The sequence below is a fragment of the Coffea eugenioides genome, chromosome 4 (genome assembly GCF_003713205.1).
Source record: "Coffea eugenioides isolate CCC68of chromosome 4, Ceug_1.0, whole genome shotgun sequence".
NCBI lineage: Eukaryota > Viridiplantae > Streptophyta > Magnoliopsida > Gentianales > Rubiaceae > Coffea > Coffea eugenioides.
In genome coordinates this window covers 40,564,041-40,581,004 of record NC_040038.1, presented here as the reverse complement: position 1 = coordinate 40,581,004, position 16,964 = coordinate 40,564,041, and the positions used below count along the sequence as shown (strand labels likewise).

The 16,964-nt window shown below is 35.6% G+C and overlaps 1 non-coding gene across 1 annotated transcript; it reads left to right on the top strand.

Annotated features, from left to right (window-relative positions):
- The first annotated feature begins 12,168 nt into the window (after window positions 1–12,168).
- On the top strand, window positions 12,169–12,275 carry LOC113769695. The gene has a single exon (XR_003468243.1). It is a non-coding gene; the product is annotated as a small nucleolar RNA R71 (small nucleolar RNA).
- The last annotated feature ends 4,689 nt before the right edge of the window (window positions 12,276–16,964 follow it).

Genomic DNA, 16,964 nt, shown 5'->3' with positions numbered 1-16,964 from the left:
GTATGACCTTTTTTTTAAGAGCAAAGAGTCTCAATGACCACTAAACTATTTCTTGCGTCTACTTTTGATCATCAAACTATTTTTTGTCTTAAGTTAGAATCAGTATGCCTATGACCCTTTTTACGGATTTTGCTCTTAATTTACAAATTAAATTGAACACATGCAAATCATATGTCCATTGATTTTCTTGACTTATAGACAAAAGATCTCAGTGGCAACTAAATTGTTCTGGTCGTACAATTTTAATCACTCAATTAATTTTTTATTCAAAATGGCCACTCAACTTACAAATATGTATATTAATGGCCATTTTGTCCAAATTTGATGTTAGCCCTAACAGAATGAATTGCATGTGCACACACACCAAAGACCATGGGTAAATTCGTCCAAATAGATGAGACAAAAATCTTAAATAGCCATTTAACTATACAAACAATAGATTTTAAGTGATCTTTCATTCAAAATGTCCACTCAACTCAGAAAAAAATAGTATATTAGCAAGCTTTCATTTAAATTTTTTTCATTATATCGATTATTTTCATTTTTAATTTTAGAATTCTTGGAAATAATTCACAAGAACTTGAGCATATAATTTAGTATTTTTGTAAAAATTTATAAATTAGAATATATTAAAGCAACTATTATAGATCTTTAATTTAAAAAATATAAAGCTCTAGAGGGAAAAAAATCTAAAAAATTGTCCTTATTTTTTGGTACACAAAATGAAAATGGAGCTCACTCCATTAGCACTACTAGAAATATTTGATGGAATGACCACGAATATTCCTATTTTTTTGGTAAACAAAAAATTGTCCTTATTTTTTGGTACACAAAATGAAAAATGGAGCTCACTCCTTACGAAATTGTCCTTATTTTTTGGTACACAAAATGAAAATGGAGCTCAATCCATTAGCACTACTAGAAATATTTGATGGAATGACCACAAATATTCCTATTTAAGAGTTCAGTGACTATATTGAAATAAAAAATATTTGAGTGGCGAAAAGTGTACAAGTAGAATAGTTTAGTGCACGCTGAAATTTTTAGATTCGAATTAAGAAATTCAGTGAATATATTTACCCTTAGATTTTGACACGTGAATTGCATGTGTTTGGTTTATTTTGTAGATTAAAAGCAAAATCTGACGAAATGATCATGAGTATACTGATTAGTTAGTTGAGTGGCTAAATTGAGATGAAAAATAATTTGATGGTTAAAAGTAGATGCAAGGAATAGTTTAAATGACGCTGACGGGATTTTTATATCAATGCAAGTTTAATTCCGATTTTACACCCGTTGGACTGCAAGTATACAGGTCGCAATTGTAGTACAAGATGTGTATCGGGTCGATCCCACGAGGAGCAATTTAAATAATTACTAAGCCCTTGTTTTCTCTATTATTTAGACTTACAATTAATTTGAGCAGAGAAAGTATATTGTTGTAGTCTACAAATCTGATATACAAATCTAGTTTAACAAATGTTGAATGCAATAGAGAAATTTCACTTAAAGAAGATTCTAGGGATGTAGATTCCACTTATGGCATAAACAACACAAATGAATGGATTTACTTCTTGCTATTATTCTTGTTTAACCAGAGATTCATTTCCAAAATTACCAAGTCTCATTTTCATGATAAAATGGCCTAGAACAATATAGATTTCCCTATTTTCATGGTGAAATACTATTACTATTCCGTTTTATTTCATGAAATGCTAAATAATCCACCTAAGTGTATCTCTATTTTCATGAACATACAATTCAAGCTCTACTCATGTGTTTCCATTGTTATTACCAATTCTCATTGAACAATAACAACTATAAACAAGCTATTGGTGATCAATCAACAACAAGTAATCACAGCTACATAAGTAGACAAGTTAATACAAGATATAACAAGTGTAAATCACATTCAATTTATATTATTTAGCCATAAGTTTCATCTACTCCCTAGATAAAGAAAATTAGCTACTCATGAATAATTTAACAATCAAACTCACAAGTTTATTAATGCAAAACATCATAAAGTACAAGTATAAGAAAGATAAAAGAAAGCTTAGCCAATTGAAGGTGAAGCTCTCCAATTCCTTCTATGCTCTTGCACAATATGATTACAAGTGAAAAACTCCAAAATGCTTCTCCAAAAACTCTTAACTAGAGAGAAAATGTTACAAGCAGAAAAACTAGCTACGTATGGTAATCTCCTACTTCTCTCTTGTGTCTCTGCATAAAAGGTGGTAGAAAGGTAATATTTTCTCCTTCATGATTTCAACCACTTAGATTTTGTAAAGGAAGTCAAAAGATATATTGTTTTGACTTCTCAATAACTCATTTTGTCTTCCTTTTTGTTGCAGAAGCACGTGCCACCGATTTCTGTCCCTCAAAATAGCTGGAAAAGTTGTGAGAAAGGTAAAGAAAAACGGTTGTGCCACTTGCTGAGGAGAGAGACAGATCCGAGCCTCGGATCCGAGGGATGAAAATGGATCCGAGCTCGGATTGTAAGGATCCGAGGACTTTCCATGATGGATCCGAGGTTGAATCGTCCTGACCTCGGATACATTCCGCCAGAAGTACAGATGAGGGCTCGGATCCCTCTTGTACACACGAATCCGAGTTCGGATCCGTGTTGACCAACTTTTCCAGTTTTTTCCACTTCTTTCCTTTTTCTACATTTTTGCTCCTCATTTCTTGTGTACTTTGTCCTCTGGATGACATTTACATTTCTTTTAGCTCGTGCATGAATTTTATACTTCAATAACTTTCACAATTTCACAAAATTAACGCATTAATCCACTCATTTATCAAGTTTTGAACACTTAAACAATATTTAAGCAATTATCACCAAAAGAGTTTAAATATGGTTTTAATCTTCTCAAAACATACCAAAAATTCATGCCAAATTTGTACAAAATATACGTTAAATATTCACTTATCAAATTCCCCCACACTTGAATCATTGCTTGTTCTCAAGTAATTTTACACAAAACTTACTTCAATGATTCAATAGATAAAACAATATACGTACTTTTGTCGAATTTAATTCCTCAAAAACCTAGAAACCAATTATTATGCCATTTCTCAGATTACACTAATACTCGTAATATTCAATTAAATAAAAATAATTATGCCTTAATTTCAACAAATTCAAATCAATTCTCTCATTCTATCCTAATTTCACAAATAAGTAAATCACATAGTCAATTTTATGGCTTTCCTCATCCCAAAACTTAATAATTTAGAGGGATTTATTCACATTTCATCTTATTTAAATAGTGAAAACGTCTTTTTATGCGAAAATCAACACTTTTAGGTGAAAATTCCCGGTTATTCAACATTTCACTTATTTAAATTGCTAAGCATACTTTTAATTCCAATATTTTTTTACGCGAATGTCGACATTTGTAAATGCCAACCCCCGGTTACTCAGTATGTGAAACATTGGAGTAGAAAATTAATTACATATACACATTTTTTTTTGCATATAATTTCTTTTTCCCTCTAAGCATAATTAAAAGAAGAATTTGGCCTTGTCTTTGATTATATCAATCACTTACTTATAAAATTAAGTAAAAATGAGAAATATCATTAATCTTGCAAAATTCTAAGCATAATTTTTCTTATTTAACCAAATATACTTTCTAAAATGTAAAAATCCTAATTGCATAATAATTCATTCCAAATTAAATAAGAACTAAACTTTTCCAAAATACACATAGCATTTTATCCAATGGAAGAATTAGACACTTAAAATTTTAACATTTTGGCCATTTAATTGAAAGAATTGCAATGAAATATTGAAAAATATTTTAGAAAAATTTTGACAGAGTTTCCCCATAAAAATGAACAAAACTCCCTGCCAACAACCTCAATTTCACAAAAATTATCCTCATGACCATATTTCCAAATATAAATCCAACATTTCTAAGCCATACACAACTAAATTCATGCTTTTCAAGACACAATCACCCATAAAATAAAGTAATCCCTCCCCCACACTTAAAATCTACAATGTCCTCATTGTAGAGGAAGGTAAAAGAAACTGAAACTTCCCTCAAATAGGTGGTGATGCAATTTGAAACCCTTAATCACCACGATCATCCAAATTCTGTCCAAAATGAGACAACAAGGGTACCAAACACCATAAGTAGCACAAGATGATTCAAATAAAAGAAAAATAAAATCTACAAAGTTTGTCTTAACAAAAGAAAAGAAAAATAAAGAAATAAAAGATCCAATCCGCTAAGGAGCATCATGGCTGCTCAGAACGAGGGTTTATTGCCTTCTCGGCTCCATGAGGACCATGTGATGTACCAATATGGCCCTCCTCCTGCTGAAGTGTCGGAGTAGGGGACCGGCGGATATGGAAATGATCCTCGATCGCACGAAGACGGCGATCATGTCGGTCGAGGAGCTCAGTCATCATTCGCTCCGTCTGGTCAATGCGCTCGACGACTCGCGTCTCCATACAGCAAATGGCATTGAGAAGTTCTTGCCACTTGGAGCACGGTTGAGGAGGTGGTCGCGGAACAGGAGGAGGAAGAGTCTGTTGTGCCTCTGTCTCTTGAGTTTTCGCTTGTGGTTCAGTGTGAGGCGGAGTGGAAGTCGATGCCTCTTCTGTGTCCCGGACCAGAGCAGCTCCAAAATCCATAGAAATACCCAAGGATTTGAGTATTGAAGCATTTACCTCCTCGGCCGACCTAGTTACCACAGCTCTTTCGGTTCCAAGAGGAACTTTGAGCTTCTCAAAAATGAGGGATAGTAGTCGAGGAAATCCGAAGCAAGTCTCGCCGGCCCTCATGCGAGCTGTGGTCCGCATATAACTGATGATAATGCTGGGTAGAGGAATACCGGTCAACTGGCTACCCACTCCATGTATCATTTTATCCAGAAAATAGAGATCGCTATTTCGGATCTCCCATTTGCCACTCCTTTTCGGCACCACATTAAAGGCAAAAAGATAGAAGATCAGATGGTATCGATGCTCGAAGGAGTCGGCATATACCATGAGTTTTTCGAACTTCCTCGCTCACGGTACTGACCCTTTAGACATCCCACGGCCTCTCCCACTTGCCAAGGGTCTCGAGTTTTGAACTCCTTGGTCAATTTGACATCTTCGCCTTCGTCTTTGAGTTTGACGAATTGTCTCAGTGTATCTCGATTGAGAGCCACTCTCTTGCCTCGAACCCACGAGACGATGAGGTTGCCACTGTGGCTCTGTTTGTTTTCTACATTGGCGTAGAACTCCCGGACCAGGTTGGGGTAGTAGTGCTTGGGCAATTGAAGGATGTTCTCCCATCCGAGTCTCTTGAATACCGTCGAAATATGGTAGTGCGCATCCACCTCTGGTACCAAGTGTTTCTCAATGATGATTTCCTTGTCCAAGCCGGCTTCGTACCACTGTTGATTCTCAAGTGATGAGAATCGTGTAGTGTCATAGTCTGGAACTGGCTCCTCATGGCTCGTGGATGCTCTCTTACACCGTGAGCGGGGAGGCGACTCAGGTGAAGGGGATTCCTCCACTGGTGACTCCTCAGGTGAAGGAGTCCTTTCCTCGCTTGAGGAAGGAGTAGGAATACGAATACGAGCCCTCCTTGTGCAAGCCATTGTAAGCCTATACACAAACCAAGATGAATATTCATTAGAAATAATAGGATCTTGCTCACACATATTAAATAAGAATTTAAAAAAATTTCGGCAGAGTTTCCCCTTGAAAAAGGGCTAAACTCTCTGCCAAAATGTACCCAAATTTAAACAAATAAACTTCCTAACAATTCTCAAATCCAATTCCCACATTTAGAAAGAATATTACCAATAAGGAAATCATTTCATGCATAATAAGTGCAAACCATTGAAAATTATATCCATTTGCAAGAATGAACACTCAAACACTTGAGAATATCTCCAATCCAATTCATAACACTCAATTTACATACACATGAGTTCCAATTCATCCAAACAAATGCAAATTATCTCAAGTAAAAGTGGTTCAATGTGTTTGACTTAATCGTGAACACACTCTTTTACCCAATGGGCTTTTGCTCTATTGATAGCATATCATTTTCAATTGGTATAACAGTGATTTATACTCCTCAGAACAAGTTCATATATTCAATGAAAGCAAAATTCACAAGTCTAAATCACTAAAATGCTCAAGCCCAAAAATTGAGAAAAAAGCTCAAAAATATCACCAAATCCACAATTTTCTCAAAAATAAGCATGAAAATAGTTGTAACAATCTATTTAAGCACAATGTAGCATAATTGTATCAAGGAATTCCAACAAATAAGTATTTATCACAATATACCCAAAAACTAGAAAAATGCAAAATTAGAAGTTATGAAATCTCAAAGAGAATTGCAAATTGTTACCTCAAATGTGTAGATTGATGATGGGGAATGATAGTAATGCAAATATGAAAGAGCAACAGTCCAGATTCTGCCCCAAATTGATGAAATTCAGTGCGGCCCTATTTTGAGTTTTGAAGATCAAAACCTCTCAAATTGATGTTTTTGATTCGAGAAAACTGAGGGTTTATGATCAACAAAGGTTGGGAGATGTTTTTATGGTGAAAAATTGAATGATTATTGGATGAAATGAAGGATTGGAGGAAGAGAGTAGGGTTTCGGTGAGAAGAGGGAAGAAGAATTTTAAAAAGTGCAGACTATATCTGCGAACCAATCCGAGCTCGGATCGGTTCTGGAGGGCCTCGGATTTGATAGGACTCGGATCAGTCCCAACAAAAACACAGACGAGCCCTCGGATCTATCTGGGTTGGAATGGATCGGAGCTCGGATCATGGATCCGCCGTCGGATCTGTCTGGGATTTTAGGATCCGGGCTCGGATCCGTATTTCTCTGCACTAATTGCAGAAACTGCAATTTTTCAAACATTTTCTCCCTTTTCCGGCCAATTCCAAATCACACATTGGACAAACTTTTTATCAATTCTAACCTCCCACGCACATGTAATATACCATAAATATAATATCCAATCTCTCAAAACACATCAAACACATTTTCATTGAAAATCGAGGTGTGAGGTTCTTTGATCATTTTTGCACTTTTACACCAAAATAGCATTTTTGGGCAATACATGCACATCAAATGAGTCCATGAGCACTTATAACCATGTTATCACTGCAACTCACTTAAATATACTTGAAATGCACAATGTATATATATGTATGGGAATTTTAAACACTTAAAACACAATTTGATAAGAAAAACTCCCTTTTTACACATGTTCTTCAAATGCACCTCCAAGATGGATGATAAAACTCCCGTACCTCCTGCAAACAAGTGAAATACATCTAATTAGTCAATTAAATTACACCAAAATGTAAGAAACACATAAAAACACACAAATACACTATTATTATTGGGTTGCCACCCAACAAGCGCTTTTGTTTATAGTCGTTAGTTCGACTTTCCTATAACTTCTTTAACTCTCCATTGCATTTCCTAAGGAGTAAATTACTCCTTTAGGAACTTTTTCTCCAGCCAAATAGAGCTTCAATCTTTGGCCATTTACTTTGAATGGAGCACCATTTTCTCCTTTTATTTCCACTGCTCCATAAGAAAACATGCGAACCATTTCAAATGGACCGGACCATCGAGACTTAAGTTTTTCAGGGAATAATTTAAACCTTGAGTTAAACAACAAAACCTTTTGCTCTTCTTCAAAATGCTTAGGAAGAATGTGTTTATCATGCCAAAATTTCACTTTTTCTTTGTAAATCTTGACATTCTCATATGAAATCAACCGCAATTCCTCCAATTCGCTTAACTCAAGCATTCTCTTTTCACCTGCAGATTTAAAATCAAAATTAATAGCTTTAACGGCCCAATAAGCTCTATGTTCTATTTCCACAGGTAAATGACACGTTTTCCCATAAACAAGCTTATATGGAGATATTCCCAACGGCGTTTTAAATGCCGTTCTATACGCCTATAAAGCATCTTCAAGTTTGTTCGACCAATCCTTTCTTGATCGGTTTACCGTTTTCTCCAAAATGATTTTAATTTTCCGGTTGGCCAACTCCGCTTGTCCATTAGCTTGAGGATGATAAGGGAGTGACTTTTTATGTCTGCATCCATATTTAAGCAACAAGGTGTCAGTAATTTTATTACAAAATGCTTACCTTCGTCGCTTATTATTGCCTTTAGGACTCCAAACCTGCAAAATATGTTCCGTTTAAGGAAGTTAAGCACAACTTTAGCATCATTAGTTTGTGAAGGAATGGCCTCCACCTATTTAGAAACATAATCAACTGCTAAAAAGATATACTTATTATTATATGAACTAGGAAATGGTCCCATAAAATCAATGCTCCAAACATCAAATAACTCAACTTCCAAATATGTAGTTAAAGGCATTTCATTCTTTTTTGAGATATTACCGGTTCTTTGGTATTGATCACAACTTTTAACCCAATTTCTAGTGTCTCGGTACATAATAGGTCAATAAAATTCAGATTGCCATATCTTTGCTACGGTTTTAATAGTACTAAAATGACCTCCCGTTTCAAGAGTATGACAATGCATTAAAATACTATGTACCTCCTCCTCCGGAACACATCTTCTAATTATTCCATCTGCACAATGTTTGTAAAAGAATGGTTCCTCTCAAAAGTAATGTTTAGTATCATTTAAGAATTTCTTCCTTTGATGAGAATTCAAGTCATTTGGTATCACTCCACTAGCTATAAAGTTAACTAGATCAGCATACCATGGTGACTTATAAATTGCCATTAAAAACTCATCTGAAAATTCTTCTTTAATGGACGAATGGTCTTCTTGTGGCATGTTCTTCAGTCTAGAAAGATAATCAGCAACTAAATTCTCGGATCCTTTTTTATATTTGATCTACAAGTCAAATTCCTGCAACAATAAAATTCATCGAATTATTCGCGGTTTTGCATCTTTCTTATTTAACAAATACTTGAGTGCTGCATGGTCGGTATAAATGATAATTTTAGATCCTACTAAGTACGATCTAAATTTATCCAATGCAAAAATCACTACTAGCAACTCCTTCTCTGTTGTTGCATAGTTGACTTGAGTTTCATTTAACATTTTACTTGCATAATAAATGACATGAAGTCGTTTATCATGTTTTTGCCCAAGAACAGCCCCAACTGCAAAATCACTTACATCACACATCAATTTGAATGGCACGCTCCAATCCGGTGATGCTATTATGGGTACGGAGACAAGTTTCTTTTTCAACCTATTAAATGCAAGTAAACATTCATCATTAAAGTGAAAAGGAACATCTTTTGCAAGTAATTCACATAAAGGTTTAGCAATCTTTGAGAAATCCTTAATAAATCGCCGATAAAATCCCACATGTCCAAGAAAGCTGCGAATGCCTTTCACATTGGTCGGTGGAGGCATTCTCTCAATAACCTCTATTTTGACTTGATCAATCTCAATACCTTCAGGAAATTTTGTGGTCTAGCACAATACCTTCACAAACCATGAAGTGACATTTTTTCCAATTGAGTACAAGGTTTGTTTCTTCACATCTCTGCAAAATTAGATCTAAATTGTTAAGACAATCATCATAAGTAGATCCAAATACAGAAAAATCATCCATGAAGATTTCCGTAATTTTCTCATTGAAATCAGAGAAATTGCCATCATGCATCGTTGAAAAATGGCCGGTGTATTGCACAGTCCAAAAGGCATCATTCGAAATGCAAAAGTGCCGTAAGGACAAGTGAATGTAGTTTTCTCTTGATCTTCCGGTGCAATGACTATTTAATTGTATCCTGAAAAACCATCCAAGAAACAATAAAATTCATATCCGGCCAATCTTTCTACCATTTGATCAAGAAAATGGAGAGGGAAATGATCCTTTCTAGTAGCTGCATTCAGTTTTCTGTAATCAATACAGACTCGCCAACCAACCACAACTCTTGAGGGAATCATTTCATCATTTTTACCATGTACTATGGTTATCCCCCCTTTCTTTGGCACTACATGAATAGGAGAAATCCAAACACTATCAGAAATTGGAAAAATTATACCTGCATCCAACCATTTAAGGATTTCTACTCTTACCACTTCCTTCATGTTTGGATTTAACCTTCTTTGAGTCTCAACCACTGGTTTAGAATTCTCTTCCAATAAAATCCTGTGCATACAAATAGTTGGACTAATTCCTTTGATATCAGAAATTGTCCATCCTATAGCCTTTAAATGCTTCCTCAAAACGCGTAAGAGTTTGTCTAATTGTTTCTCATCTAATGCTGAATTTACAATCACAGGCAGTGTCTCTTTTTCTCCAAGAAAAGCATATCTGAGGTGCTTAGGCAGCGGCTTAACCTCAACCTGCGGTGCTTGCTCACATGATGGTGGAGGTAGCCCTTTGCTCAGTCCTAACTTCTCATATGCATTTCTCCTTTTATAAGGAACCTGTGCCTACAAAAATTCAGTCATTTCTTCAATTTGTTCCTCTTGTATACCTATACCATTAAGACAAAGTTCAAGAGAATCATTATTAAGATTAACTTGACTCATTTCTAATGCCAATTCATCACATATGTCAATCGAATAAACATGGTCGGTAAAAAAGAGATATTTCTCCACTTTACTCAAATCAAATTCCACTTCCTCTTCACCAATTTGAAACTTAAACTTACCTCGTTTGACATCTATTATTGTACCTACAGTAGCCAGAAATGGTCTACCAAGTATAATAGGTATATTTACATCTTTCTCCATATCTAAAACAACAAAATCGACAGGAATAATGAATTTCTGCACTTTAATGAGCACATTCTCCAATATGCCCATTGGATGTCTAATAGACCTGTCAGCCAATTGCAAGGAAATGTTAGTACGCTTCAACTCTTTCAACTCTAATTGCCTGACCACAGTTAAAGGGATCAATGACACACTTGCACCAAGGTCACAAAGTGCTTTAGAAAATTCTACATTACCGATAGTGCAAGGAATTGTGAAACTCCCTGAATCTTTCAACTTGGGTGGCAATTTATTTTGTATGATGGCACTACATTCTTCCGTTAATGCAATTGTTTCACTATCTACCAAATTCCTTTTCTTGGTCATTATTTCCTTGAGAAACTTTGCGTATGAAGGAATCTGCAAAATAGCATTCACAAAAGGAATGTTATTATGTAATTGTTTAAAAATGTTGACAAATTTCTCAAATTCTTTGTCATTTCTTGAAGGATTCAATCTTTGAGGGAATGGCACCGGTGGAGGAATTTGTGTTGTATCTCCCATTTGTGATTCATTTTCCTCCATCTTTTCTTTCCCTCTTACTTCCTTGCTTTCCTCTCCTAACTCACTTAATTTATTATTTTCTCTTTTTTCAAACTCTCTTCTACTTCCAACTACCGGCGGCTCAACTAATTCTTTACCACTACAGAGGGTTATAGTCTTCACATGCTCCCTTGGGTTCACCTCAGTCTTGCTAGGTAAATCCCCTTGGTTGCGCTTATTAATCGCATTAGCAATTTGGCCTAATTGGACCTCAACATTCCTGTACATATTGGTGAGTTGGTCCATTCTTCCCTCAATTCTTTCAAACCGTTGAGTAGTGGCACTAGTTAACTTTTCAATTTTATCATTTGATACATTGGCTAGCTTTTCAATCGCCAATTCCCAAGCTGGTTTGGACTCATGCAGTGGTTGCTTTTGTTGAAAATCCGGTGAATTAACTGGTCTTTGTTGGTTCCCTTGATCTTTCCATCCAAAATTCGGGTGATTACGCCATCCTGGATTATAAGTATTGGAGTATGGATTGTTTTGGGGTGGACGGTTGTAATTGTTGAGATATTGAATCTGTTCACTGCTAGAACACATAAAATCATCATGATCTCCGCCGCAAGTGGTACAACATGCAACAACTACTCCTTGATTAGAACTAGAACCAACTTGCCTATTAAGCATCTTAACCACATTGTCCATTTTTGCACTTAACATATTCAAGGTATCTACTTCGAGCATACCTGCGATTCTCCTTGAATTACCTCGTTCGTTTGCCCATTGGTAGTTGTTAGCAGCCATTTCTTCGATCAATTGTTGAGCTTCCTCAGCTGTCTTTCCCATTAAAGCTCCTCCCGCTGCAGCATTTACATGCGTCTTTGTTGGATAGGTGAGACCATTGTAAAATGTTTGGACTACTAGCCAATCGGGTAGACCATGATGAGGGCATCTTCGTTGCAATTCCCGATAGCGCTCCCAAGCTTTATACAATGTCTCTCCTTTCTGTTGAGAGAAACTAGTTATATCCATTCTCAATTTAGCAGTTTTTCCAGGTGGAAAGAATTTATTAAGAAAAGTCTTAGCTAATTCATCCCAAGTTGTAAAAGTATTTGGAGGATGAGATTGTAGCCAAACCTTAGCCTTGTCCCTTAGTGAAATAGAAACAATCGAAGTTTAATTGCATCTTTACTAACACCATTAAACTTAATTGTATCACAGATTTCAAGAAATGTTGACAAGTGAGAATTTGGATCTTCGGTGGCATTACCTCCATATTGAGATTGCTGTACCATTTGAATCAGTGATGGTTTTATCTCAAAATTATTAGCGTTTACCGTTGGCCTTACAATGCTAGTTTGAGAACCTTGAGCTCCCGGTAAAGCAAAATCTCGCAGAATTCTCCTATTTGATTCATTTTCCGCCATTTCTTCCTCAAATTGTAATTCTATCAAGATATCTTCTATTGGCTGCCAAACCTCGTGTTCCTCTTGATGTAATGTATTCCTCCTTTGTCTATGTAATGTTCTTTCAATTTTCGGATCGAAATGTGCAACTTCTCTATTTGATCGGTGCATACACTACAAATAAAAACAAGAAAAATTTTACAGTTTTAATTCAACAACTTGAATAAAAACAATGAAAATATCTAAATTAATAGAGATGATTAGGCCCTAATATTGCCGCTCCCCGACAATGGCGCCAAAAACTTGACGGGATTTTTATATCAATGCAAGTTTAATTCCGATTTTACACCCGTTGGATTGCAAGTATACAGGTCGCAATTGTAGTACAAGATGTGTATCGGGTCGATCCCATGAGGAGCAATTTAAACAATTACTAGGCCCTTGTTTTCTCTATTATTTAGACTTACAATTAATTTGAGCAGAGAAAGTATATTGCTGTAGTCTACAAATCTGATTTACAGATCTAGTTCAACAAATCCTGAATGCAAATAGAGAAATTTCACTTAAGGAAGATTCTAGGGATATAGATTCCACTTATGGCATAAACAACACAAATGAATGGATTTACTTCTTGCTATTATTCTTGTTTAACTAGAGATTCATTTCCAAAATTACCAAGTCTCATTTTCATGATGAAATGGCCTAGAGCAATATAGATTTCCCAATTTTCATGGTGAAATACTACTACTACTCCGTTTTATTTCATGAAATGCTAAATAATCCACCTAAGTGTATCTCTATTTTCATGAACATACAACTCAAGCTCTACTCATGTGTTTCCATTGTTATTACCAATTCTCATTGAACAATAATAACTATAAACAAGCTATTGGTGATCAATCAACAACAAGTAATCACAGCTACACAAGTAGACAAGTTAATACAAGATATAACAAGTGTAAATCACATTCAATTCATATTATTTAGCCATAAGTTTCATCTACTCCCTAGACAAAGAAAATTAGCTACTCATGAATGATTTAACAATCAAACTCACAAGTTTATTAATGCAAAACATTATAGAGTACAAGTATAAGAAAGATAAAAGAAAGCATAGCCAATTGAAGGTGAAGTGCTCCAATTCCTGCTATGCTCTTGCACAATATGATTACAAGTGAAAAACTCCAACAATGCTTCTCCAAGAACTCCTATCTAGAGAGAAAAAAAATGTTACAAGATGAAAAACTAACTACGTATATTCCCCCTCTTCCTTCTCCCTTGTGTTTCTGCTTAAAAGGTGGTAGAAAGCGTACTCTTTTCCCTTCATAATTTCCTCCACTCAGATTTTGTAAAAAGAAGTCAAATATATGATATTTCTTTTTGTCTACACTCATTTGGTCTTCTCTTTTGTTGCAGAAGCATGTGCCACCGATTTCTGTCACTCAAAATAGCTAGAAAAGTTGTGAGAAAGGTAAAGAAAAACGGCTGTGCCACTTGCTGAGGAGAGAGGCAGATCCGAGCCACAAATCCGAGGAGTGAAAATGGATCTGAGCTCGGATCTGTGGATCCGAGGACTTTCCATGATGGATCCGAGGTCGGATCTTCCTGACCTCGGATACACTCCGCCAGAAATATAGACGACGGATTGGATCTATCTTGTACACACGGATCCGAGCTCGGATCCACTTTGAGCAATTTTCCAGTTTTTCACTTCTTCCCTTTTCCTGCATTTTTGCTCCCAATTTCTTGTGTACTTTGTCCTCTGGATGACCCTTACATTTCTTTCAGCTTGTGCATGAATTTCATACATCAATTACCTTCACAATTTCACAAAATTAACGCATTAATCCACTAATTTATCAATTTTTTAACCTTTAAACAATATTTAAGCAATTATCACCAAAAGAGTTCAAATATGGCTTTAATCTTCTCAAAACATACCAAAAATTCATGCCAAATTTGTACAAAATGTACATTAAATATTCACTTATCAATAATCAATGGTGTGGAACTCTCCAAGTGCAATATTTCTACTTGAATTTATGTGGCTTTATAAGTGGCTGCCCTCTTTAGGATAGAGCCGCAAGAGCATTCCTCAAGCAACCCTCTCAAATGCCAAAATAGAAAATAGGTTTAAAAAAAAAACCATGCGTCCATCACAATACCCAAGCTAAGAAAAATGTGACAACAGTAATTTTTTATTTGAGAATCGGTTGCGATTATAAAAATCCATTCTTTAACAGTATTATATCAAACATTTTCCAATTCTCTAGTCTAAGCTAGATACTATAGTCTTTGTTCTCCAAAAATAAAAAAGTGGAAGTTGAAGGTCATGGATTCGATGTTTTCATTTCAATCCAAAATGATTGCCCTCCTGATGTTCATCGTCCTTTGACAAATTTTCATCCCAATATTTGGAGAACCCAATTCCTCATCTACTCCCCTGATTCCGGCAAGGTGCTAAGATAATTTTTCCAGAACTAGGGTACACAAAACCTATTCAAAAGATAACAAACTTACCGATAACCCTATTATATATCAAACGTACTCAGGTTTTTAAGAAACTTTCTTGCATGTTTTAAAGAAACCTTAACTTCCATCAGGCTTTTTTAGTCATTATCATCATCATCATTATCACGACCATTTATGATTACTGTTAAGACAAGAAGCTTTATAAATGATTTAAAGAAACCTTAACTTCATCAGGGATATACATTAACTTGTCCTTTGATTTGCAGGCAATCTGGACATTGAAGACGTAGTTGCTTGAACAGCTAAAGGAAGAAATCAAGACGGAGCTTCATGCAACTGCTAATAATCCTTCACAACAGCTGCAATTGATCCATGCGATTCAACGACTAGGTATAGAATATCACTTTCAAGAGGAGAAACATTAGAGCTGGGAGGAGTTGATCCCCTAAACTTTTTTTTTTGTCATTTAACCCCCTAAGAGACAGGAATACCCCTCTATTATGCTAAGTTTTTATTTTCAAACTCTCTACTTCCTTTAATCACTGAACTTTAACCTACATTTGACTTTGACCACTCTAATTAATGGTGGTAAAGTTCACATGAGATAAATATCAATATCAATATAAAAACATGAGTATACTAACAATTGATTATTTTTAAAAATTGGCAAAAAAAATATCATAATAATCTCATTATAGGAAAACAACAAAAAAAAGGTACAGTATTGACATATGAATAAGTGATTGTAAAAATGGGTAATTGACTTTAAATAGTGTAATTAAAAGGAAGTGGAATAAAATTTTTTTCTTAATTTCTTAAATTGGAAAATAGATTAAATTGATTTGTAAAAATATATATATACTCCCTTCATCCTATAAAAATAGACTCACTTTTCTTTTGTATCTGTCCCAAATTATAGGCCTATTTCTTTTTTTAAAGAGTAGTTAGTTTGTTAGTTTACTAACATATCTATATGTTGACCTTGGTTGATCAGTCCTTGGTTTTGATGATTAACAAACCAAAATGTAGATTTGGACTAATGTTTTTATGTGAGAAATTTGTTAGAACAGGTCATTGATCCAAAAGAGAATCGAAAAGATTTGAATCAAAGAGAAGTTAAGAAATATGAAGGTTCGGACGTAGAGGGTCGGACGCTCGATAGAGGATCGGACGTCCGACAGACGACGATACTCTTCGGACGCTTGGATCGGACGCTCATTCATTGTTTCGGCCGTCCGACACAAAAAGAATGAAAGTTGAACATTCTGACTTCTATCGGATGCAGGGTTCGGATGCAGGGTTCGGACGCAGAACAAATGGTTCGGACGTCCGATAGGTGGTTCGGACGCATGGTTCGGACGCAGAGCAAATGGTTCGGACGTCCGACAGGCCAACGGCTAGTTTCGACAGCATTTAATATTTGACCGTTGGAGAGCCTTTTGGAGCCATTTCTCACCTTCTATAAATACCCCAAAACACAAGAAGACACAGACTTTTGCCAACACTAAATACAAACTTACAAGTAAGATCTTTGAGTAGAAATATTCTTTGTTGGTTGTATAAGGGGTTGGGAAAGTTGGGTTGTGAGGTTGCTCAAGTGAAGGTTACTCTCTAGGAGGAGTAAAACCTTGGTGAAGGTGAACCTATCAGTTGGAGTGGTAAAACCTTGATAAAGGTTGCCTCACTTGTATAAAATAGTTCTTAATTGAGTGGGTAAGCTTTCAATTGTAGCTAGTTGAGGGTTTACTTGGAGAGTAGTAAAATTTCTTTGCTCAACCAAAGTATGTTTGGGGTGAGGAAGGAGTGAGCCTTCACTTGTACAAGTTGGTTAGCACTACCATCAATTGAAGAA